Genomic DNA, 25064 nt, shown 5'->3' with positions numbered 1-25064 from the left:
AGGCTTGTCTAATTTGATCACTATGGGCCCGATGCAATGTCCACTGAAAGTTAATGGATTTGGAATCAGACCCCTGCTGTCTGTTTCACTCCTACCTTACTCCAGTTCTTGTTCCCTCAGTGTAACTCACTTTAAATCTATGGAGTATAACTGCAATAAGGCAGTGGTGAATTAGTTCCTAGATATTTAGGGATACCTAGGATGCCCAAGGACAGCAAGTATTTTTGTTTTCATTTGAGAAGCCTTTGTGACATCACGCAATAAGGCTAGATTGGTGGCTACAGTGTGTCCACATGCTGTGATCACCAGAGAAGGAGATCTGTCCTCCAAGATATGCAGAGGAATCGGAGTAGAAACTTTCTTCCCCCTTGGAATGGGTAATAGTTTAATGAAAGGATAATATGCCTAATCTTTATAATGCGAAGTCCATGTGACCTGCAGCACCTAAGTTCTGTAACAAAGATGCTCAATTTCTGTGGTAGTGTAAGATGCACAGAAAGATATCCTAAAATGGGGTTTATAACCAGATCTTCAGAGTCCCACTGACTTCATTGGTCATCCACATGGGCACAGTGGTCTACACCAGCAGTTCCCAATACAGGATTGAGGTCTAACTTCTCACCCAACATTGGGCATGTACGAAGCTATGCATCCAGATAGTCAGCATCAGCTGGGCAGGGAAGGTGTTAAGGGAAAGCACTAAACAATGTTCTATGTTAAGCAAGAAACAAACAAGGTATACAAAAGGCAGTTTGTGCTGGAGAACATTTGTCTATCATGTTCTTCATGGTGAGAGATCAGGGTGAGAGATCAAGGTGAGAGATCAGATACCAGACTGGCTTTGGCTTTCTTAAGAATAGCTTGTCTGTTACCGCTATACAAAGTCTGTTGAACTCCTTGTAAACTGAAGGTTAAAAAAATAATAACACAGTAGTTAAAAGCAAATCTTTCCCCCCCTATAAATTTTATGCCTTAATGAAAGTAAAGTAGCAGCTTAGGAGTATTATTAACCAGTTATTATTCTGTTATTTACAGCCCAGTTGATCAAGAAATTGCCTGTGATCCAATCACTAGACAGCAATGGTTTAGAAATAATATTTACAAAAAAGAAAACATAAAATACCCAAACCCACACACAACTGTTTCTTCCCCAAGCTTTTAAGTCTCAAAATAAAGAGGAAGAAATCCACAAATGTCATGCAGTAAGAATAATTTCAGTGACCAGAGGAGATTTTAATATATCAAACAGAGATGGCGGGGGGGAGGGGTGAAAGGAAGAACTGACAAAAGCAATTAGTAATTTTAGGTGCCTAATTTAAGACAACTTAAAGAGGGATCTGGATTTCAGAAAATAATGACAGACTGCCTTCTAAAAATCAAGCCTTTTTAAGCCATCTTGAGTTGGGCACCCAAAAATCGTGCGTTGCTTTTGAAAATCTTGGCCTATATTTTTATGTAGAAAGGGACAGATATAATAAAACAACGTATCTTCCTTACATGTCATTGAATAATATCCCACTGTTTTGAGACCAACATAAAGAAACAGGTAGAGAATTTGAGACTGGTTTACAAAATTTTAGTTTTTAATGTTCAATAAAAATTTCAACCCACGACAACATAATGCAAATGCCCAAACCCAGAAAGTTTTTCTACTGTTTTCTTTCGTTGTTTAAGATGCATGGCAAAGCTGTGGGCTCCAGCTACAAAGGAGGGGTTGAGGGAAAAGATTTGACAGCTACCCTAGTTCCCACAACTTCCAAACAGTGCTCAGAGGACACAGCACAGCCATCTCTCACAGGAATTGAAAACAAAAGTGGAGAGGAAAAAAACCAAACAGCACAGATTCCAAAACGGGAGCTTTATTCCACGCTTAGTCCCCAAATTAATTGTTTTATAATCTCTATGATTTTTGTCCGTATACAAATGTAAACACACACAGGTACTCACACACTTGCACTCATTTCCCCATGGGAAAGGTAGACTCAAGGTCCAGTGCCCGCAACTAGTTGTCAACAATGCCCATCAAAAATACACATATATTGAAGTGACAAACAGGAGAGAGAGCGCGAGAGAGAGCACACTATAGTGGGGCAGATTTTCAAACCGACTCTGGGAGCCAGCTTCTGTACTGTGGGCATGATCTGTGCCCACAAAGATGCCACTATTGAGCCCAATTCTGCAAGGTGCTGAGTACCCTCTACTCTCACTGACTTCTTAGAGGCCTTGACTATTTGGAATTAGCCATGGTTCAGCAGTCAGTGTCCAGGAACTGGTGTAGCTTGCCCCTATGCAGACCTACAGGGTAGACAAGGAAAGCCGCAATTTGCACTAGTTGAACTTCAGTTTCAAAAAAGAGTGAGGGCACCCAGTGCAAATTGTGCCTTTTCTAGCCTCTGCTTGTGGCTTGCCCCGAAGCAGGTACACCGATTGCTGGTCACTGACTGTTGAATCCCAAGCACAGAAAAAACACACGGCGCATCTCAGGAGTTGCTTAAGTTTTTGCAAGATCAGGCTCATCAGTAATTAGTAGTGTTATCTAACTTGTAAGCACAAACCACTCGACGTTTAACCATTGATAACTGGTCTCATAACATTATGGGCACAAATTGTTGTGTGCGCCAAAATGTTGTCCATTAATGAAAATCTGGAGTGGTGTGTGTGTGGAGTTGTCACATATGAATATACTTGTTTGGCAGAAAACATCTATAAAATTCCATGAAAAACAAAAACCTGAAAATCCTAGCATTAAAGTCAAATCTGAGAAATCAACCTCAGGAGATCCCAGAAGCTTAGGTTCAACACTCTAACACTGCTCCTGATGGGTTTGCCTTCAGTTCTGGTCTATTTGTATCTGTGACAGAGTATTAAAAAAACCCAGCAGGCAAGAAGGGGTTAAAGAGCAGCTTTGGACTCAGGCAGTTCTGCCCCACCACAACTGTGAGGCATGCCAATCTTGGTGGAAGAACCTTCAAGAAGCTGCTCAGTTCAAAAGGCCCAAGACAGACCTCTCACACTCAGCTCCCAGAGATGAGAACTGTAACAAGCCAAGCTACCTTAAGCTAACTGTGAATATAGAATGGTAGGACCGATAACTGGAGGAGCTGGGTAGGACAGAGAAACTGGAGCTTCTATTAATTTAGCTTCTTTTCCTTTATTACCTTGTGGACTGTGACTAAGGGCTGGGCCCCAGGACAGAGTCCTGCTGAAAACATGAGCCTCCTGATGAGAAGATGGACACATTGTAGTTAAGTCACCCAGGGGAGGAGCAAGATCTCTAGCCACACAGACCTTAACCACCCACCACAAGGGTCCCTGGGCTGAAACCCAGGGTAGAGGGAGGGACGGATTCCCTTACAGCCACACCGGTAGGACTAGCCAGAAGACTCCAGATACAAGGGGCCAGAAAGATTATTGGACCTGGGACCACTGGGTGAAAACCTTGGTGTGATGCTGGCAAGACAGACGCTAGCTCTTGCCCACGCTGCAGGCATTAGCTAAGAACTGACAGCCTCGTAGCTGGAGACCAGATCAGGTCACCTCCATGTTAGTTTTGCTCAAAACAGGTATTAGTCTTATAAGAATGTATTTCATACTTAGACTATGAAATGCTTGAAAGTTGCTGCATGCATTAATCTCACTTGTAACATCTGTATTCCATGCTAGAAGGAAATAGGAAAGTTCAGTTTTATAACTTTGAAACTGTTTGCTCTGAACTCGTGAACTCAGGCATGGGAATCATCCCACCCCTCCATCCAGAAGGAGGATCAAAATCAGATGGGCCATCAAGGAGAATCAAAATACAAAAGATTGGTTAATGGCCCTATCCCACCTGGGAAATGTTACGTGTAAGGACGATCACATTGTGGGCTGAATGAAGGAAATAAAACAGTCTGCCATGAGGAAGGCACTCATGGTTGTGAGCCACTCCAGACACTATGATGCCTGCAGACCAAAGATGGACCTGGCTGGTGGGCCAAGAGAAAGGGGAATGACCAGCAGACCTGGCCAGCTGGACTGTAGAGCAGTAGTTCTCAACCAGGGCTACATCAACTCAACTAGATATTTGCCTAGTTTTATAACAGGCTAATAAAAAGCCCCAGCGAAGTCAGTACAAACTAAAATTTCATAAACAATGATTTGTTTATACTGTTCTATATACCATACACTGAAATGTAAGTACAATATTTATATTCCAATTGATTTGTTTTATAATGATATGGTAAAAATGAGAAAAGTCAGCAGTTTTTCAGTAGTATTGTGCTGTGACACTTTTGTATTTTTATGTCTGATTTTATAAGTTTTTAAATGAGGTGAAACTTGGGGGTTCACAAGACAAATCAGACTCTTGAAAGGGGGTGCAGTAGTCTGGAAAGGTTGAGAGCCACTGCTGTAGACACCCTGAAACACCACACCTAACCACAAGGAGGGGCACCAATTGGTGAGTCCCTTTGCCACAGTATCATTACTTATTATTTGTTGAAAAATGCAACATGCAACGAAAACTGGCATTTCTTGTACAAACTCTAATTTTTCTCTAAGCCCCATGTTCTTACCCAATCTGTTCCTGTCTCTCTCCTCTTTATCCCTTCCTTCTCAAACTACTCCCTTCCCTCCACCCCCATTCTCATTGCAAGTCTCCTGCATACAGGAGTCATTCTCCTCTCTGCTCTGATTTGCTAATGTCATATTCAGTAAGGAAGATCTATTGGACTATCTGTTGGACACAGTGTCACTTGTGTGGGAAGAGGAAGTAGTATATCAGGGTTCCATACAGCGGCTCCAGCTCCCAAACAGCTAATGCTGGTGCCTCCAGGTCAGCTCCAGGGCTGCATGAGGGCAGCTCACCAGAACAGGAGGAGGACAAGATGGGCGAATAGTGCCCGCAAATAATTTGGCATTACGGGTAGCTGCCCATGATACCAAATGCCAGCTCTGTTCAAAATTTCTGGGTGTGGTGAGGCCTCCTAATTTACTCACTCATTATGCCCATGCCATATCCATTGCAATGTCACCTGCAGAACTGAGGGATGGCACCTGGATCCAAAATTCATTTGCTCCTTCTGGTTCCTCCATCGGCAGCCTGTGGCCAGCCAGTGGAACTCAGCAGTATGTCACGCTGCCTGCTTCTTAATGACTCCTTGTTCTTGTCAGGGTCCTCTGAGAGGCCCACATCTCAAGGATCCTTCCTTAATCCTCCCACAGAGAATCCCCAAGTCAAAGTCGCAGAGTACTTCATCCCAGGCAGCACCTTGGTTGCTAGTATGAAATGGAAATTCATATCCGTCTGTATTCATGGGGTTAAAATGGCAGCAACCTCCACCAAAAATATGTGTATAAAGAAACCACAAGTTATTGAGAGAAATAAATCTCCTGTATTCCTCTGTTAACGTAAAAATTCCCGGTCAGATCCCTTAGTAGATAAACGGGTAGGAACAGGAGGATTGTACACTACATCTACCAGACTAATGTAGATGTTCAGTGTTTTAACTTTACTAAATGGAACTGCAATGCACACAACACCACTCAACAAGATAAATCACCCTTACTTCCCCAGCCTTTTTAATTACATTTTGAGCAGTGTATAAAAATAAAGCCACATGGCTTGTGTGGAAGAGCACTGGCATGTCTGCCTTCTTACAAGGTTCACTTTTAAGACCATTCCCCTGGATAAGATATTTTTCAACACCCCCTTCCCGCCCCCAAGTGAGAAGAGAAGAGACAGAGACAGAGAAATGGTTTTGTGTTTGAGAATCAGTCACCAGTTAGACATATATCAATAAAATATGGCAGCTAGTTCGTGCATATTTGTGTGTATTTGCCCACTGCCCACTCATCTGTCAAACTCCATCTGTCTGCAACACAATGGATTTAGCAGGGGTTTTTCAAAAGCACCTAAGCAACTTAGGTATCTAAATCATATTGATTTGGGCGCTTTAGAAAATCCGACCGTGAATGGTTGGTGAAATAAATACCCACTTAATTGTCCTGTCTGGATACACTCTGATCTCCTTTGGAAAAGGCATTTACAAGGCTTCACTAAACAGCGTGAGCTGTAATCTGCACAAAGGACCCAGGATTCAGCAAAGTGCTTAAGCATGTGCCTAAGTTTAAACATGCGAGTAGGTCCACTTTAAGCACGTGTTTAGTACCTTACTGAATAAGGGCCAGAGATGGAGGCCTTTCTAGTCATGTCTTGCATAGCTAGTGAATGCTATTCTGCATTTTTCCCTAAAAATAAGACAAGGAGTTCCCAAAGAGATGACGGAGGATATTTCATGCTACCGTGACTGACTGCTCATGGAGATTCTTCTCTAGAACCAGTGGTAGAGCATCTCCTCTGACAGTAGCAAGGAGTTAAACACAAACGATATCAGCAACACACTGAGTTCTATATTCAGGTCACACAGATCATAAAGCCACAGTGGTGTCCGTACAGCTATTGGTGTAATTTTATTGAAGTGAATGGAGCTATGCTGATTTACATCTGCTGATCATTGGGCTCTCTGAATCTCTGGTAGCATTCATGCAAATTATTGGTATTAAAAATAATACAGCATTTACAAGGAATAAGTCACACATGGGCTAATCCCAAATGATGAAGAAAGGCCAAATGCTAGTCTGTCCTCTTTGAGAGATTACAATCAACCTAAGGGCTGTTGAAATATATACCGTGGTGCGGGAACAATTTTTATTGTGGGGGTGCTGAAAGCCATTGAACAAAACCGTAAACCTTGTACAGGATGGAAACCACTTCAACGATCCAATGCTGAACAGCTTCCCCCCTTTAGTCATCTTTGTAAACACTGCTCTGTCTGGAACATGGAAGCTGAAAAGGGAAACATTAGTCTCCTCGGCCAGTAAGAGGCAATGAGAATTCGCAGAACTCTTATCTGTCCCTCCAGTTCTGAAGCATGCAAGGGATAGTGAAAGTGTGGCAAGGAACTTACATCTGCTTTGTTTGTTCGGCGAGACAGGGAAGGAGTAAAGTCCACAATTAATGAAAGCTTGTGGCATTCAGTAATAACGTTTCTGCTAGTAAACCAAAGCACAAACTGTGATAATGACTGTGCTGTAGTGAACATATCTTCCAGCGGTGTGTACCCTAGATGAACCACCTTAGACATTTGTCATCCGGAATAAAAAAAAGTCCTGTACATTTCCTCAAATGGTATTCTTCCATTGCTTTCACAAGGGTTGGTATATATTGATAAGTGGTGGAACTAGGGTGCTGGGGGTGCAGCAGCACCCCCTGCCCTGAAGTGGTTTCCGTCATGTACAAGGTTTACAGTTTCGTTCAATGGCTTTCAGCACCCCCACAATAAAAATTGTTCCAGCACCACTGTATATATTTCAACAGCCCTTAGGTTGATTGTAATCTCTCAAAGAGGACAGACTAGCATTTGGCCTTTCTTCATCATTTGGGATTAGCCCATGTGTGACTTATTCCTTGTAAATGCTGTATTATTTTTAATACCAATAATTTGCATGAATGCTACCAGAGATTTAGAGAGCCCAATGATCAGCAGATGTAAATTAGCATAGCTCCATTCACTTCAATAAAATTACACCAATTTCTACCTGCTGAGGAACTGGTTCATATATTTTTAAGGCTGAAGGGACCATTATGATAATCTACTCTGACATCTTGTATAGCAATGTCCAAAGAACCTCACCTTGTAATTCCTGCATGTGCATGGATGAGTGAAAACTTTCTTCCCTATGGCTGTCACTTTTAAAGCCTCCCAGTCAAGGTTTTACATTAATCTTTTACAACACTCCGATCCCATACATCACATAAACCCACTGCATTGGAAAATTGTAAAGTCACAATCATTCTGGTTAACATTATATACTTGACAGCTCCATTTTCATTACATTTTTGGCAACACAGAAAGCTTTTTACTCCCCATTTAACAGCTATTTTTGTAGATGCCACCATGGCTATTAATATTACAGCATCAGTGGTTCTGGCGGCATTTTAATCAAAGCTGGTCTCTTGACACTCATCCAAAGAAGCAGGAGACTCACCTGTGTGCCACCAGTTTGTTAGCACATCGTTTTATATATGGGAAGAATAAGGAGATAAATGGGACAACCATATGCACCCATAAATGGTTAGAGAGACAAGGTGGATGAAGTAATGTATTTTATTGGACCAACTTCAGTTGGTGAGAGAGGCAAGCTTTTGAGCTACACAGAGCTCTTCTTCAGGTCTGGGAAAGGTACTCAGAGCGTCACAGTTAAATACAAGATCAAACAGATAGCATATACTTCAACCACCTTGTCTTTCTAATATTCTGGGACCGACACAGCTACAACACCACTGCATACTTCCTATGGTTGGCATTTATTTCATAGTTTTCATCTCTAGAGAAGTGGGTATTACATTCCAGGGTGCAATTCAGACTGGTGAGAGGCTGTGTCACCCCTGCCCTGCAAACTTGGGTGCCTCACAATGCTTTGTTGCCATAGCTCCCACCTAGCCACTCACAAACAGTCTAATAGCAGACTGGTCACACCCTGAGTGTCTGTGTTTAGCTGCTGCATGCAGCCACACAGACACTCTGGCTTCCACCAGCCTTGGTTACCACTTGTGACCGGAACACACTCCCAGATCCAGATTTTCTGTCAACAAGTATTTTCTGCACTGTCCAGCCCTCTCCTGGACAGTCCAGATATATTAGGTTTGTTGCCCCTCTAAGGGGATCAATATACAACTGTTTGGTCCCTTAAATGGAGTTGCCCACATAGTTCACAACACTGCTTTTGATTAAAGAATAAAGTAAGTTTATTTAACTACAAGAAGATAGATTTTAAGTGAGCACAAGTATAAGGCATTAAAGTCAGAAATGGTTACAAAAGAAATAAAGATAAAATGCTTCCTAGTACTAAAACTTAAACAAATTAGACTTGGTTCAAGGTGAAGTCCCTTACCCCATGTTCCCAGTAACACTGCTGACCAAACTCTCAAGCCAAGATGTGCTCCCAAATCCAACAGCTGTTTCTTTTTGTCTTCTTTGGTGAAAGAGAGAGAGAGATGGATAGGAAGAGATAACTTGCAGTGTTTTGCCCTTCACGTTTATCATTCATTTGCTCTTTCAAATGTATTTTCCTGAGGGTTACCCCTAAGTAAAGTTCATTTCCACTGTGAGGACAGAGACAAGAAGTCCAGTGGTGAAAGAGGTTCCATGCTGTTGTTTGCTAAGATGCAGATCTGTTTGTTTCTGCCCGTTTCTTGCCAAAGAATGGCCATTTGATAGGTGATTGCCCATTAGCTTTGATGACGCCTGGCTAGAGGCATCAGCTTGTCCTTTGTCTATTAGAAAATGGTTTACCCAGACTTGTCTGGTAAACACATTCAGACCTAATTTTAGCTTAGGTTTATAACTTTACATATAATGTTGCTACACACATTTCACCATGATATTATTGACCAATGAGATATTAGATTTTAAATGATACCTCGCAAGGCATATTGTGTACGAATATTATAACAATAGTGTGTAGGATGTGAATACAGAGGTGCATTCGGTCACAGTGGATAAACTGAAAGGTGGAAAAGAGAGCAATCTTTGATTTTGGCAACATACTCTTTTGCATTAGTGACTAACCTTGACAGGGTCCATACTAAACAGAACCTTGAAATGATGTTGCAGTCTTGTGCTGGAGAACTTATTGACAGCTGTCACTCAGCTTCTATTAACCTACTGCAAACGCTGCAGTGAATTCATACCTGAACTGGAAACACAAACTGTTGTATTCGGAGGCCTGGGTTTGAGGAGAGACTTTGAGCTTTTGCACATTAGGTTGATGGAAGAAGTTAATGCCGGAGCTGATGCTTCCAGTCTCCCCACATTAGTGTCTTAAATCATGGTAAGTGACCAACATCTCCTATGTGGCTTCAGATATGAGCAGTATGTGAGAAGGTATTAAGTAACCAAAGAAGAAAAGTGCCCAAGAAAAGATGTAGGAAAGTTACCCAGAACAGTTGGAGACATTCTCTCTCTGTCTTAGCCAGAAATCATTCAGTTTTACATTTGAAGTAAGATAATCACATTTTTGTTCTAACTGGCCTCAGTTTATTCCATAACTCCCTTTCTTATGCTCCTCCTATAGTTCCATATAGCAGTTTAATAAAATGCTAATAGCAATGTCATAACCATACAGCTAAGGGTAGCCTAGAATTCCTACTTACCTGTAAGGGGTTAAGAAGCTCAGATAACTGGGTTAGCACCTGACCAACAGGACAAATGGGGAAAGGAGATACTTTCAAATCTTGGGGGGGCGGGGAAGGAGGGAAGGGTTTTTCTTTTACTCTTTGTTTGTGTGGGGACTCTCTCTTGGAACTGAGAGGGGCCAGAGAGAAATCCCCATCTTCTCCAACCCATCCCAATCCAAGTCTCCAATATTGCAACCAGTATAGGTAAGCCAGGCAAGGCAGATTAGTTTATCTTTTGTTTTTCTTGTGAATTTTCCCTGTGCTAAGAGGGAGGTTTATTCCTGTTTTCTGTAACTTTAAGGTTTTGCCTAGAGGGGAATCCTCTGTGTTTTGAATCTGAATACCCTGTAAAGTATTTTCCATCCTGATTTTACAGAGATGATTTTTACCTTTCTTTCTTTCTCTTTCTCTTTCTTTTTTAAATAAAATCCCTCTTTTAAGAACCTGACTGATAGGGGGGAGGGATAGCTCAGTGGTTTGAGCATTGGCCTGCTAAACCCAGGGTTGTGAGTTCAATCCTTGAGGGGGCCATTTAGGGATCTGGGTCAAAAATTGGGGATTGGTCCTGCTTTGAGCAGGGGGTTGGACTAGATGACCTCCTGAGGTCCCTTCCAACTCTGATATTCTGTGTGATATCTTTCCATTGTTCCAAGACCCAGGGGTTTGGGTCTTTGATCATTTTGTAACCAATTGGTTAGGATATTATTCTCAAGCCTCCCCAGGAAAGGGGGTATAAGGGCGTGGGGGGATTGCTGGGGGAAGAGGAACTCCAAGTGGTCCTTTTCCCTGGTTCTTTGTTAAATCACTTGGTGGTGGCAGCGGTACTTAAACCCAAGGTACAAGGGAGAATTTGTGCCTGGGGAATTTTTAATCTAAGCTAGTAGAAATAAGCTTAGGGGGTCTTTCATGCGGGTCCCCACGTCTGTACCCTAGCTCAACCACTGCATCTTTTGCAGACAGCTATTCATTGGACAGTCATGCCTAGTGCACAGATTTCTTTTTAACAGTTATGAATTCCTGATGAATTTAAACAATCCACTTATGCTCTGGTAAGGGACTCGATTCCATGGTACTTGCAGTTCCTAGTATGTGGGAGATGCATACTTTCAGATGCCATGTTACCCCTTTAAATGCCTTACAAGGCAGCCTTTACATCACACTGGTCTATCACAATATACACAGTGCATTAACTCAGACCAGTATTGATGATAAAAGCAGTCTAAAAACAAGACAGAAACTAGAGAGATTATGCCATCAATGAAGAGAGAAGACACTCACCTTCACTTCTGTTGCTTGTTTAGGTCTTATGATGTTTCCCAGGAAAACCTGGTGAGGAGGGGAAAGAGAGAAAAAAAAACATTATCCACAATCTGAAGTTAAAATACGAGAAAGCTGTGAGAGCGCAGAAATCATAAATACATACACTAGATAAGAAAAGCGTGCCCACGAAGTGACTGCAAACTCCACAGATGCAAAAGAAATATCACTTCAAGGTTATTTAACTCGTATAGGCCCAGCTACTACCAACGAATACATGTGTTTAACCTTGTTTACAAAGTCAATGGGACTTGAGCAAATTGTGACAATTTGGGGGCTATACCTCAGTGTGCTATATTTCAGCCTCCATTTTGAGAGCAACCATGATTATGTCCGTCAGTGTATACCGTAACTGCCATGTTGACTTGCATCAGCACTCATATAACTTAGGAATAATATAGCAGTGGTGTTATACTGCCCCACGAACAGAGAGGCTACCCAAAAATGACTGTGGCACCACCAGAAGATTGATAACTCCGAGCCTTCGTCATTCATCACCCTGAATCCATTCATTTTCATGTTCCTCTCATCACATTTTTCCTACCACACACATCCACACACCATAAAGAAAGAACTCACATTCACTTGTTTGCTATTGGAAAAATAACTCTATTGATTAAATATTAATTGGGCGTTAATCACCTTTCACAGTTTGTTTTCACTATTCTGTTTTTATTCTTTTATTACTTTCAAATATGTGAGAGCAAAAGACATTTCCTTACCAGTTGTGACCTTTTATGCTTGGCAAAGAATCTTTTTTTTAATATAGCAGATATTTTCTGTTAAATTCTGTGTCTTTATACTTGTGCTGCCTAAACAGAGGACACCGTTTTATTCTTAATTTCTTGGCAACTATACTGAGTTTTAAAAACAAAACAGCAATAAAAATACATTTAAAAATTGAGATTTTTTTTCCCCATCAGATTCTACCCTCTGGAGCAGAGGGAAGGCCAAAATTTGGACTTGAGCTACTTGTCAGACTGAAAGTGTCACTTTAAAGAACACTAAGGAGTGTAATTTGTGTGTGGAGTTGGTGTACTGTCCTTTTATCTCTAGCAGCCTGGATTCAAATTACTGTCTTTGGTCACAAGGGAAAATTCTCTTAGTGGACCCAGTAGACAATTCCACATATCACAAAATGCCATTACACAGCTTGGTACAATTGACAGCTTCTGCTTGGGACTGAAATAACAGTGATGCAGCATGCTAGCACTGAGGAAAGATCAGCTTATGTTTAAGGAATTAAATTGGAACACAAGAGATCTGGGTTCAATTCCTTGGCCTGGCACAGACTTCATGACTGATCTTGGACAAATCACTTTGATTCTCTGTCCTTATCTAGGACTTGGAAGATATTAACTAATACGTGTTAACATCCCAGTATAGACAAGGCAGTGTGCCTTTAATGTGTGTTAAGCTGGTTAAAGCTGTTAAAACAGTGCAGCTCAGTTCCCTATTCTAAAATAGAAATAACACGATTTCCCAACTGCACACAGGTGTTATGACAATTCATTCATTGATGTTTGCATGGTGCTCAGTTACTGCAGAGATAGAGTTCCTAAACAGATCGTGCACACACAGTCTAGAGCATCACTGTTATCGATAGCCAATGATAACAGTTCTCTGTTTCCATGAGCATTAAAATTCACTCATAAAAATGAGAGAAATAAAGGACTGCATGAAATAACTCCCAGTACACAATTCATCAAGCAACATAGGGCACTCCAAAGCACGTGCTAAAATCAGCCCTGCTACATCCAAAAAGGATGCAATAAGTTTTCCAACTGAGTACTGATAAAGCCTTCTCTTCAGGTTTCAGGCATTTGTATAAGTGCAAATCTCTCTTGACAGCCATAAGTTCATCTTAAAGAGTGATGGCAATCAAGGAAATATATTGTCATATTGTATAATATATATTATCATATTGCAGAGTTTCACACACACATACACAAGCAGATTCTGACATTTAAAGACATCACCCTAATTTGTCTGTGCCACATTGCGCAAGCTGTGAGGAGAAACATGGGAGTGTTGCAAACTTTTAGGTAACAGACTTTTAACTGAGAAACTAAATTGAACGTCAATCCACTGGAACATTTCACAGCCTCTCTTACACACAGAAGCTAATTTAAAAACGGAGACTATTCACCCAAAATGCCATTTATATGGCCAATCATTTCCCCTATGCCTGTATTATTTTTGACGTAATTTCTGTGTGAATAAAAGCTTTTCTTATTCAAGGAAGGAAAGATGATTTGGTGTTAAGGCACAGGACTGGGACTCAGGCAATCTCAGTTCAATTCCTGGCTCCAGCACAGGCTTTGTGTGTCCGCCTGAGCAAGCTACTTGCCTCATCTTTCTTTGCCCCACTTCCTCACCTGTAAAATGAAGATAATAGCACTTCCTTTATCACACCTTTGTTTGTTAGAGCAGGGACTAGCTCTTACTAGATCCATGTATCAGAGTAGCAGCCGTGTTAGTCTGTATTCGCAAAAAGAAAGGGAGTACTAGTGGCAGCTTAGAGACTAACCAATTTATTTGAGCATAAGCTAAGTGAGCTGTAGCTCACAAAAGCTTCTGCTCAAATAAATTGGTTAGTCTCTAAGGTGCCACTAGTACTCCTAGATCCATGTACAGCACTTCAAAGAATATGGCCCTGATCTTGACTGGGGCCTCTAGAAGCAATTGTAATTCAACTGTAATAACAGACACTGTGACAGGGTCGGGCCAGATGGCTACAAGAGAGTGATCCTATTGGGATCTGGGAAGTGGGCAGGCTTTTCCCCCAGCCTAAGAGGGGGAATCCACAGGACCTGGACACCAAATAAATAGGGGGGACAACTAATGAAATAACAGGTACAGGAGTGTGGTCAAAGGGTCAAACAAAGGGAACCAGACGGGGACACCAAGCAGAGAACCACGGACAGCGCCCACTGCTCCTCAAAGGCGTCAAGGGAGTCAGTGGATACAGGACAGTGACAGAAGGCAGATATATTAGCCCCAAGTTAAGTAGGTCCCTTTTCCCTGGGTAAGGTAACAGGGAAGGTTTCAGAACAATCAGGAACTTTCTGGAAACAATTAAGGCAGACAGGCTGATTAGAACACCTGTAGCCAATCAAGAAGCTGCCAGAATCAATTAAGACAGGCAGGCTAATCGGGGCACCTGGGTTTAAAAAGGAGCTCAATTCAGTTTGTGGTGTGCGTGCGAGGAGCTGAGAGCAAGAGGTGCAAGAAGCTGAGAGTGCAAGAAGCTGAGTACTACTGGAAGACTGAGAAGTACAAGCATTATCAGACATCAGGAGGAAGGTCCTGTGGTGGGAATAAAGAAGGTGTTGGGAGGAGGCCACCGGGAAGTAGCCCAGGGAGTTGTAGCTGTCATGCAGTTGTTACAGGAGACACTATAGACAGCTGCAATCCACAGGGCCCTGGGCTGGAACCCGGAATAGAGGGTGGGCCCAGGTCCCCCCCCATCCCTCCATTTCCCCAACTCCCTACTTGATACTGGAGGAGTTGACCTGGACTGTGGGTACCACCAGAGGGAAAGGTCTCTGGCTTGTTCCCCAATCCACTAGTGGATCAGCAGAGACTGCGGGAATTGTTCTTCTTCCTTTTCCGCATGCTGGCCAGTGATGAGGCTAACTGAGTGAGTGAACAGCAGATTTGAGCCACAAAAGTGGCCAAACTGAGGGCTGCCGTGAACCTCTGAGGCGAGCAAATCCGCCAATAAGTGCAGGACCCACCAAAGCAGAGGAGGAACTTTCTCACAACACCCAGAGTCTCTTCCCTGTGTATCTTTCAGTAAGACTCTCAGAATTGCATCTGTAATAGCATGGAGCTATTGTTATTCAAATTCACCATTTCGACCTAATTGCAAATTCAACATTAGACACTTTATTTAATAATCAAATAGGAGAAGATGTTTAGGAAAGGCAAGTCCTTGTTTAAAAACACATACCTGTATTATAATATCCTCAAACCTGCCAGAAATAAATTACATTTCCACTGAAATGTTCTTCCATTGCTGCAACAATTTTTACTTACTACACACAAAGATTGCCAATGCCTATATAGGTGCAGTAAGATCTTATCTTTGGATTTAGAATTCAAAGTCCAGTATACCCTCAAACATTTGAAAACAATCCTGAGCAAGGACAAAACGTTAGGTCCTATAACTATGATGCCAATCATCTATGATCTCTTTACAGGTTGCTGGTAGAGAAGAAAAAATGGGAGAAGGAAGGAAGCTACCTCTGATGTCACAATTCCGCCAGCCCATGAATTTGTAATAGACAGGACCCATTCTTCAGTCAGTATAAATACAGCAACAACATTCTGAGGACAAAGTGAAAGGTAAATAGATTAAGTCTGATACTTCTGAAAAATTCTAGTTTTACAGCTCATCCGTGAAGAAAGCACCTTCCACGATGTGGAAGCTGCAGTTGCATTGACGTACCCAAAAGATGCAGTTACAGACGACTTTACATTACAAATCTGCATTTTAAAAGTACCTGCATAGTTATTTATTAGACACTGCTAGTTAGTAGATGTATTCTGATGGTGTCTAGAGGCCCCAATCCAGGCCCCACTCTTGCTTGGTGCTGCATATACAAGTAATAAAAAAAAGAGTGGATGGGATTATTATAGCCACTGCTTACTTGCTTTGCCGATCCCCTACATTTTCTTATCAAGTATTGGGACCGTATTGTGTTAGGTGCTGTACATGCAAACCAGTATAATAAGAGACAGTTCCTGCCCCCACAGAGTTTATGGTCAACAGGTGGATACTGTTACCAGATTTGCCCATTACTTTGGGACAGACTCATTTATTAGGGTTACTCTTCGGGGGGTGGTGGGTGGGATGTTCTATAATTCTATCAATGTACTGCTTGTGTCACTTGTGTTCTCATACGGCGCTCTACTTCTCCCTTCTGCAAGTTCTCTCCCAGTGGAGCTATCCTGCAGAACCCGTGTTCCCTAGGGCTGGGTTCTTCCAGCCCCAGAATCAGATGAACACATGCACACATTAACAGAGAGTGTCTGAGAGAACTGGGTTAATCAGCACTCCCAAGCTCACAATGCAATTAGGCAGCTTCAGTATTTTGCATACCAATAAAGGATTTATTACTAGAATTGGTCTGATAACTACTGAGCTGGGTGCGTGCAGGCATGGGTTCATTAACATCTGAAGCAGAAATCCCCCATCATGCAATGCTTTCCTGCCTTGCTGGTCCCAGAGTTCAGTGCGATTCTTGCCTTGGAATCTCTGTTCTCCATTCTGTATGCTAATGGAGTTTCCTCCCTGCCCCATCTTTGATGCAGATGAGGCTAAGGCCTGGTCTACACTACGAGTTTATGTCGGATTTAACAGCGTTAAATCGAATTAACTCTGTACCCGTCCACACAGTGAAGCCATTTTTTCAACAAAAATGGGCTCTAAAAACTGATTTCTGTACTCCTCCCCCATGAGGGGATTAGCGCTGAAATCGACATTGCCGTTTCGAATGAGGGTTAGTGTGGACGCAATTTGAAGGTATTGGCCTGCGGGAGCTATCCCACAGTGCACCATTGTGACTACTCTGGCCAGCATTCTGAACTCGGATGCACTGGCCAAGTGTACAGGAAAAGCCCCGGGAACTTTTGAATCTCATTTCCTGTTTGGCCAGGCAAGCTCATCAGCACAGGTGACCATGTAGTCTCAGAATCGAAAAAGAGCTCCATCATGGACCGAACGGGAGGTACTGGATCTGATCACTGTATGGGGAGAGGAATCAGTGCTATCAGAATTACGTTCCAAAAGACGAAATGCCAAAACATTTCAAAAAATCTCAGAGGCCATGAGGGACAGAGGCTACAGCAGGGATGCAATATAGTGCCATGTGAAACTTAAGGAGCTCAGACAAGCGTACCAGAAAACCAAAGAATCAAACGGCTGCTCCAGGACAGAGCCCCGGACATGCTGCTTCTAAGATGAGCTGCATGCAATTTTAGGGGGGGGCCGTCACCACTACTCCACCCCTGTCTGTGGACTCCGATGATGGGGTACTCTCCGCCATGCCTCAGGATTTTGCAGACGTGGAAGATGAGGAGGAGGAGGACGAGCTTGAGGAGAGCACACAGCACACCATTCTCCCCGACAGCCAGGATCTTTTTATCACTGACTGAAATACCCTCCCAACCCAACCAAGCCAGAGAAGGGACCTCTGGTGAGTGTACCTTTTAAAATATAATACATGTTATAAAAGCAAGCGTTTTTTAATGATTAAGTAGCCCTGAGGACTTGGGATGCATTCGTGGCCAGTACAGCTACTGGATAACTCTGTTAACGTGTCTGGGGATGGAGCGGAAATCCTCCAGGGACATCTCCATGAAGCTCTCCTGGAGGTACTCTAAAAGCCTTTGCAGAAGGTTTCTGGGGAGAGCAGCCTTATTCCATCCTCCATGATAGGACACTTTACCACGCCATGCTAGTAGCAAGTAATCTGGTATTACTGCATGACAAAGCCTGGCATTCAAGCAACATCCATTCTTTATCTCTCTGTGTTATCCTCAGAAGATTGATATCGTTCATGGTAACCTGGTTGAAATAGGGGAATTTAATTAAGGGGACATTAAGAGGTGCCTGTTCCTACTGGGCTCTTTGCCTGTGGCTGAAAAGAAATCCTCCCTGCAGTTAGCCACGTGGTAGTGTGTGGGGGGGTCCATTGGCGCTGAGCTGTTTGCATTTGGCTAGCTGGGTTCTTCCCTGATACCAGCCAGGGGGTGAGGGGAGGGGAAAAGCCATCATCCCAGAGAATTGGATTGGGGGGAGGGGGGGTTAGTTTGGTTTCTGCTGCTGCACATTAACAGGAAAACTGCAGCACTAAATAGCCAACTCAACGCGCTTTGCTTGGTATGGGAGAGGAGGGCACTCCTGTTATGAAGGTTGCTGAAGCCAAAAGACTATGGCTTACCATGGCCGCTGGCAAGCCGAATTCTGTTGCCCAGCACTACGTGTGTGATCTCTAACACCAAAGCTGCAGGCACTCAATATAAGATGCAAAATGCGACCTTGTACCAAAATCACATGTGCTATGTAATGTGAATAGTATTGTTCACCATGAAAGAGTATAGCCATTGTTCTGTAAAATGTATCTTTTTAAATACTTCACTCCCTTTTTTTCCTCCAGCAGCTGCAAATGTTTCAAGCCTCCCTCCTCCGTCCTAAAGGCTATCTTAGATAAGGCGGTGAAAAAAACGCATGCGCGATGAAATGTTCTCTGAGCTCATGCAGTCGTCCAGCACTGACAGAGTTCAGCAGAATGTGTAGAGGGACACAATAGCAGAGTACAGGAAAGTGGCTGATGAACATGAGGAGAGGTGGTGGCAGGAAGATCAGAGGAGGCATGAGGCAACGCTGTGGCTACTGCGGGATGAAAAGGACATGCTCCAGCATCTGGTGGAGGTTCATGGTGGAGGCAGGATCACAGACTGCCACTGCAGCCCCTGTTTAACTGCCCTCCCTCCTCCCCAAGTTCCATAGCCTCCTCACCCAGATACCCAAGAATGCGGGGGGAGGGGGGAGGCTCCGAGCACCCAAGCACTCCACCCCAGTGGACAGCCCAAGCAACAGAAGGCTGTCATTCAACAAGTTTTGAAGTGGCCTTTTCTTTCCCTTCTCCCACATCCCACTCGGGCTACCTTGTGAGTTATCTCCCTATTTTTATAATCCATTAAGAAAGAATACATGTTTTTTAAACAACAGTGACTTTATTTCCTTTGCAAGCTAGCTGTGATCGAAGGGGGAAGGGCGGGTGGCTTACAGGGAATTTAGAGTCAACCAAGGGGGCGGGTTTTCATCAAGGAGAAACAAACAGAAGTATCACACAGTACCCTAGCCAGTCATGAAACTGATTTTCAAAGCTTGTCTGATGCGCAGCACTTCTTGCTGTGCTCTTCTAACCGCCCTGGTGTCTAGCTACGCATATTCAGCGGCCAGATGATTTGCCTCAACCTCCCACTCCACCATAAACGTCTCCCCCTTACTCTCACAGAGATTGTGGAGCACACAGCAAGCAGCAATAACAATGGGAATATTGGTTTCGCTGAGGTCCGAGTGAGTCAGTAAACTGCGCCAGCGACCCTTTAAACATCCAAATGCACACACTACCACCATTCTGTGCTTGCTCAGCCTATAGTTGAACAGCTCCTGACTACTGTCCGGGGTGCCTGTGTACGGCTTCATGAGCCAGGGCATTAAGGGATAGGCTGGGTCCCCAAGGATAACTATAGGCATTTCAACATCCCCAACAGTTATTTTCTGGTCTGGGAAGTAAATCCCTTCCTGCAGCCATTTAAACAGACCAGAGTTCCTGAAGACGCGACTGTCATGAACCTTTCCCGGCCATCCCACGTTGATGTCGGTGAAACATCCCTTGTGATCCACCAGTGCTTGCAGCACCATTGAAAAGTACCCCTTGCGGTTTATGTATTGGCTGGTGGTCTGGTCCCGAGATAGGGATATGCGTTCCATCTATCGCCCCACCACAGTTAGGGAATCCCATTGCAGCAAAGCCATCCACTACGACCTGCACATTTCCCAGAGTCACTACCTTTGATATCAGCAGCTCAATGATTGCGCTGGCTACTTGCATCACAGCAACCCCCACAGTAGCTTTGCTCACTCCAAATTGATTACCGGTAGCTGTCTGGTGTTGCAAGCTTCCACAGGGCTATTGCCACGCACTTGTGAACTGTGAGGGCTACTCTCATCTTGGTATTCTTGCGCTTCAGGGCAGGGGAAAGCAAGTCACAATGTTCCATGAAAGTGCCCTTATGCATGCGAAAATTTCAGAACCACTGGGAATCATCCCAAACCTGCAACCACCACTCTGTGCTTGTTTCCCGGGCCCAGAATCAACGTTCCACGGCATGAGCCTGCCCTAGTAATACCATGCGCTCCAAATTGCTGGAGACCACAGTTTTAGAGAAATCTGTGTTCATGTCCTCATCACCACGCTGCCGTCGCATTCTCACCTGGTTTTTCAGGTGCTGGTTCTGCATAAACTGCACGATAATGCGTGAGGTGTTTACAATGGTCATAACTGCTGCCGTGAGCTGAACGGGCTCCATGCTTGCCGTGCTATGGCATCTGCATGGGCAATCCAGGGAAAAGGGCGTGAAATGATTGTCTGCTGTTGCTTTCATGGAGGGAGGGAGGGTTGACTGATGACATTTACCCATAACCACCCGCAACAAATTTTTGGGCCCATCAGGCATTGGGAGCTCAGCCCAGAATTCCAATGGGCAGCAGGGACTGCGGGAACTGTGGGATAGCTACCCACAGTGCACTGCTCGGAATGTCGACACTTGCCATGGTACTGTGGACACACACCGCCAAATTAATGTGCTTAGTGTGGACGCATGCAGTCGACTTTATACAATCTGTTCCCAAAAATCGACTTCTGTAACATCGCCGTACTTTCATAGAGTAGACATAGCCTAAGGGAGTTTCCTTAATTCTGTCACCCTTGTCCGGAGGGGTTTAGGTGTCTCTTCCACTGCCTTTTCATTGATTTTTGTAAGTCTTTCTTCTGATTGGCTTTGGTTCAAGCAAAGGCTGGGGGAGACGGGGGTCTTTCGTGAGTCAGACAGGCTGGCTACTGCGCCCTGGTTCCCCAAGAACACAGAGCTGATAGGTAACAAGTCCCCTCGTTCAGGAGGTGCTTTCACTGAGAGAGTATCCCTATCACACCCTTACTCCATGGTACCAGGTCTGATCTTCAATCCATTGCAGCGCCTGCATCAGTCATTGGATCCAGCAAACCAGTAGACCCAGACCAATTGCTAGTATAATTTGGAAGCCAACGATCAGCACAATGGGGTGAAGCATGATATTCAAAAGACCTGTTGCACTGGAGTTCCACCCAAGCAAAGTCTCCCACCAGGAGTGATGGCCTGTGTTTTTAACGGTTGCTGCCAGCCTAGAGATCTCCTGGTTGTGGTGCTGAATCTCAAGTTTGCCATTCTCCACCACAGTTTGGCGCTTCTGCAGCTCAGTTTGTAATGAGGGATGAGTTAATAGTCCCTTAATGGCAGTGAGACCCATTCCCAGTGAAATGGGGGAAACCTACTTGTAGAGCTCAAGAAAGGCTTTTAAATGTTGTACAGTCCAAATAGGCACAGTAAACTTAATATCACAACTAACAATAGTGGTTACATTACAGAAACAGTGATTAAAGTTAGGCACCATGGGTTGAATCCAATGTCCATTAATCAATACAATATTACACATTGTTCTTACACATACACCTGCTTCATCAACATAGACAATAACAGACCCCTCTTCCTGGATAACATCGAAGGAGCAGTGAGACTTATTCCCAGGTTGTGGGAAGAAGTATTCATCATGTTCCTCCAATGCTTGGTCTTCACAGATATAGCCCAAACCTTCTTTTCTCCTAAACCGTTTTACATGCCCAGTGGGACTACTAGGTGGATTACTTTGATTTCTTTGCCTGCCACAGTTATCAGGAATAACTGCAAGTTTTGGTGGTGTTGATCATATGAAGCATTAACTAGTTTCTACCAGGGCTGGAGGACTAATTCTTCCTCCCTTATATGAGGTCGAATCAAGTTGATTGCCTCTATGGGAATTTGTCCTGCTATGGCTTGTCAAATCATTCCCATGATTACGTTCTGGGTGAGAGCCTGAGTTTGCTCACATGCTGAGGTCAATGAGAAATTATTCTGGAGGGACTGTACACCAGACATCATTAACTCTTCATCTTTTTCTATGAGTCTTTCCCACCCAGGAAATACCTTACTTATTAACTGCTGTTCCTCACTTAACTGTTTCAAAAATGCTGTTAATGGGGTTCCCATCTTTCCTATATTTTTGGTGGCATATGATAGTTTATTAGCTAGAACTTCTATGTTTGCGGCATCAACTAAAGAGATTCCTGTTCCTACAGGTGCAATCCAATCACTTAATTCCCTTTTTACTCTATTGACATGGTCGGCCCCTTGCCACATTCTTACCCATTCATCCCAACTCTTATGACTAGTTCCAATCAAGGGAGTGCATATAGGTGCAATGTGAGAAATATTCATGCCTTCTAAGTGGATTTGAACCTCCTTCAGAGAAGTCTGAGGTTGGAGAACCAAATGTTCTTATGGAGCCAATTACAAAACATGGGGTCCTGAAATTGGGGCTCTTAAACGTCGGAGGGGAGTGAGGTATGTGATCAGAGGGTCAAAACTGAAAACTGTTTTTTCCTGTTGGCCCAATTCCATTCTGTACAATCCGGGCTCATGGAATCTCTCCAAAATGGCAACATGCCTACAGAATTTAAATCAAATTGTTGGCATGAGCTTGTCACAATGTGTGCCCTTTAGTGGAACTACCCAGTCTGGGGAACCTTGCTGAATCAGGTTGTGTCCAGCTAAAGTCCAGTTCAGTGGTTCCCAGTTTACAAGGAACTGCGTGATATTCTTGCCTGCTGGCGTGATCAGAGACCGCTACAGTTCATCTGCGGGTAACAGAGGCATCTGGGTTCCTATGACAATGATGACACTTAGGGGCATGGTTGCCCCCCAAACAGCGGAGGAAAGCAGGACTATCCTGCACCTTCCGCCACCCAGGAGGCTGTCACTGGTTCTGTTTGATGGTGTACATCCCTTTTGAGACCACAACGGCTTACAGAAGAACGGGATGGAGTCTAGTGTGGTCTTAGTTTCATAACATGACTTGAATGACTCCCTGATGGCACTCTGCGTGCAATTGGCAACGCTTTTCCAGGGGCAACCCGAGGAGTTGCCAACAGCATAGGACTAGTAGCGACACTGCAGGGCCAGGGGATTGCTCCCATTCCCATAGAATGCATTCATGTGGCACAGCAATTTTACTTCCTGGGCTCCAGCTGGCAAGCACTTCCAGAGGTTCAGAGGGATCACAGATTCAGCATAGAGCCTGGATAGCATCAGACTCCAGACACTTATGAAAAGCAGGGTGCTGGTGCAACAGTGGGATGTCATGGCTTGTGTTCGGGACCTGTGAGGGGGCAGAGAAGAGAGAACAAACTCACACACACACCGTATATACTGGGAGAATCTGGGACCAATATTGCAGGGTGAACATGAAGCAGTGACCTACGTGAGGGTGGCCATAATAACAACTCGAGGATTTCTCTGGCCTTTTCCTGCCTCAACATCTGGGTAGGCACTGACAAGCCCACCGGACGCGTATTTTCCAACGGCCTGAAGCCGTTCCTTCTTGCGAGCCAAGAAGGGTGGCTGGCAGGATGGAGAAGACAGTTATACTATTCCTTGTGGGTCAGGTGGTTTACCCTTCCACTCTTCGAACTCTGTGGAATGAAACCATTTCCGCCAAGGTTTCCCATTTTTCCCATTCAGGATTTCTACCTAATAAACACTGGGGCTAGCCCGATTCACAATAAAGTAAGTGTGTGTGTGTGAAAGAGTGCTCCTTCGCTGAAAACCTTCTGTAAGTTACTGGTTGGCCTAATTCCCATATCCAAGGAGGTTTTCCCCAGCCTCGTTTTTTGTGCAGTTGTTGCTGTACTATGCCGAGCTGTGCTGCCACTTACTTGTGTAGAGCAGCTATCGTCTCTACTAAGGTTTGTTCCCATTCATCTGTTACCCCCTTTCCTTCCCAGGCACTAGGCAGTTCCACTCCCAACCACCAACTTTCAGGAATGCGCATTTGCCTTCTGGTCATAACTTCAAAGGGAGTGTACCCATGTATCGCCTTAGAGCCTCTTAGAGCCATTAAGATGGTTGGTAGTTTTTCATTCCAATCCCTCCCTGAGCAATTTACTTGCTTTTTCAAAGCTCCCTTTAGTGTGTGATCGGTTCGTTCAACTTGTCCAGAGGACTCAGGGTGCCCAGCTACTTGGAAACGTTGCTTAAGGCCTAAAGATTTACATAGTTCTTGCATAACACCTCCCACAAAATGGGATCCCAAATCTGAATCAATTACTCTGGGAATTCCCATTCTTGAGAAAACTTCGTTAAACAGCTGCTTAGCAGTGACCGAGGCAATGTTGGTTTTAGTGGGGATGGCTTCCACACATTTGGAGAAGGGATCTATTATTACCAGGCAGTATTTATTCCCTCTATTGATGGTGGGTAAACGGCCTATGTAATGTGTCTGAAGCCAGGACCAGGAACCCTCTATTCTTTGGTGCCTCAATGCATTTTTTTAACCTGGCGATCAGCATTAACCATGGCACACTGCAGATAATTATCACACCACTGATCTATATCCGCTTTCATGCCTGGCCACCACCCTGTATCATTAACCCTATTTAAAGTATCCTGTTTTCCTCTATGCCCTTGCTCATGCACAAACTGAATCAGGTCCCCCCATACCTGGCTGGGGACTATCCAGTACCTTTGTTATCTGCACAAAATTCTGTGTTACTCACCCACTCTAAGGGCACTCACCTTTAGCCAGTTCCTAGGGCTCAAGGCGTAACCCTCTTAATTTAGGCACCCCCGACCCTTTCCCAGTTCGTAGGACTCCAGGCGA

General features: G+C 43.9%; 1 protein-coding gene across 1 annotated transcript in view; it reads right to left on the bottom strand.

Moving 5' to 3' along the window:
- Window positions 1-25064, bottom strand: part of TSPAN4 (tetraspanin 4) — a 518185-nt gene that overhangs the window by 342324 nt on the left and 150797 nt on the right. Inside the window, exon 3 of the mRNA XM_073347184.1 lies at window positions 11498-11545. The gene's annotated coding sequence lies outside the window, so the exon portion shown is untranslated. The remainder of the gene's footprint in view (window positions 1-11497; window positions 11546-25064) is intronic.

The sequence above is a fragment of the Lepidochelys kempii genome, chromosome 6 (assembly GCF_965140285.1).
Source record: "Lepidochelys kempii isolate rLepKem1 chromosome 6, rLepKem1.hap1, whole genome shotgun sequence".
NCBI classification, from domain to species: Eukaryota; Metazoa; Chordata; order Testudines; family Cheloniidae; genus Lepidochelys; species Lepidochelys kempii.
Note: the sequence above shows the minus strand (reverse complement) of the source record. Positions and strands in the feature narration are given on the sequence as shown.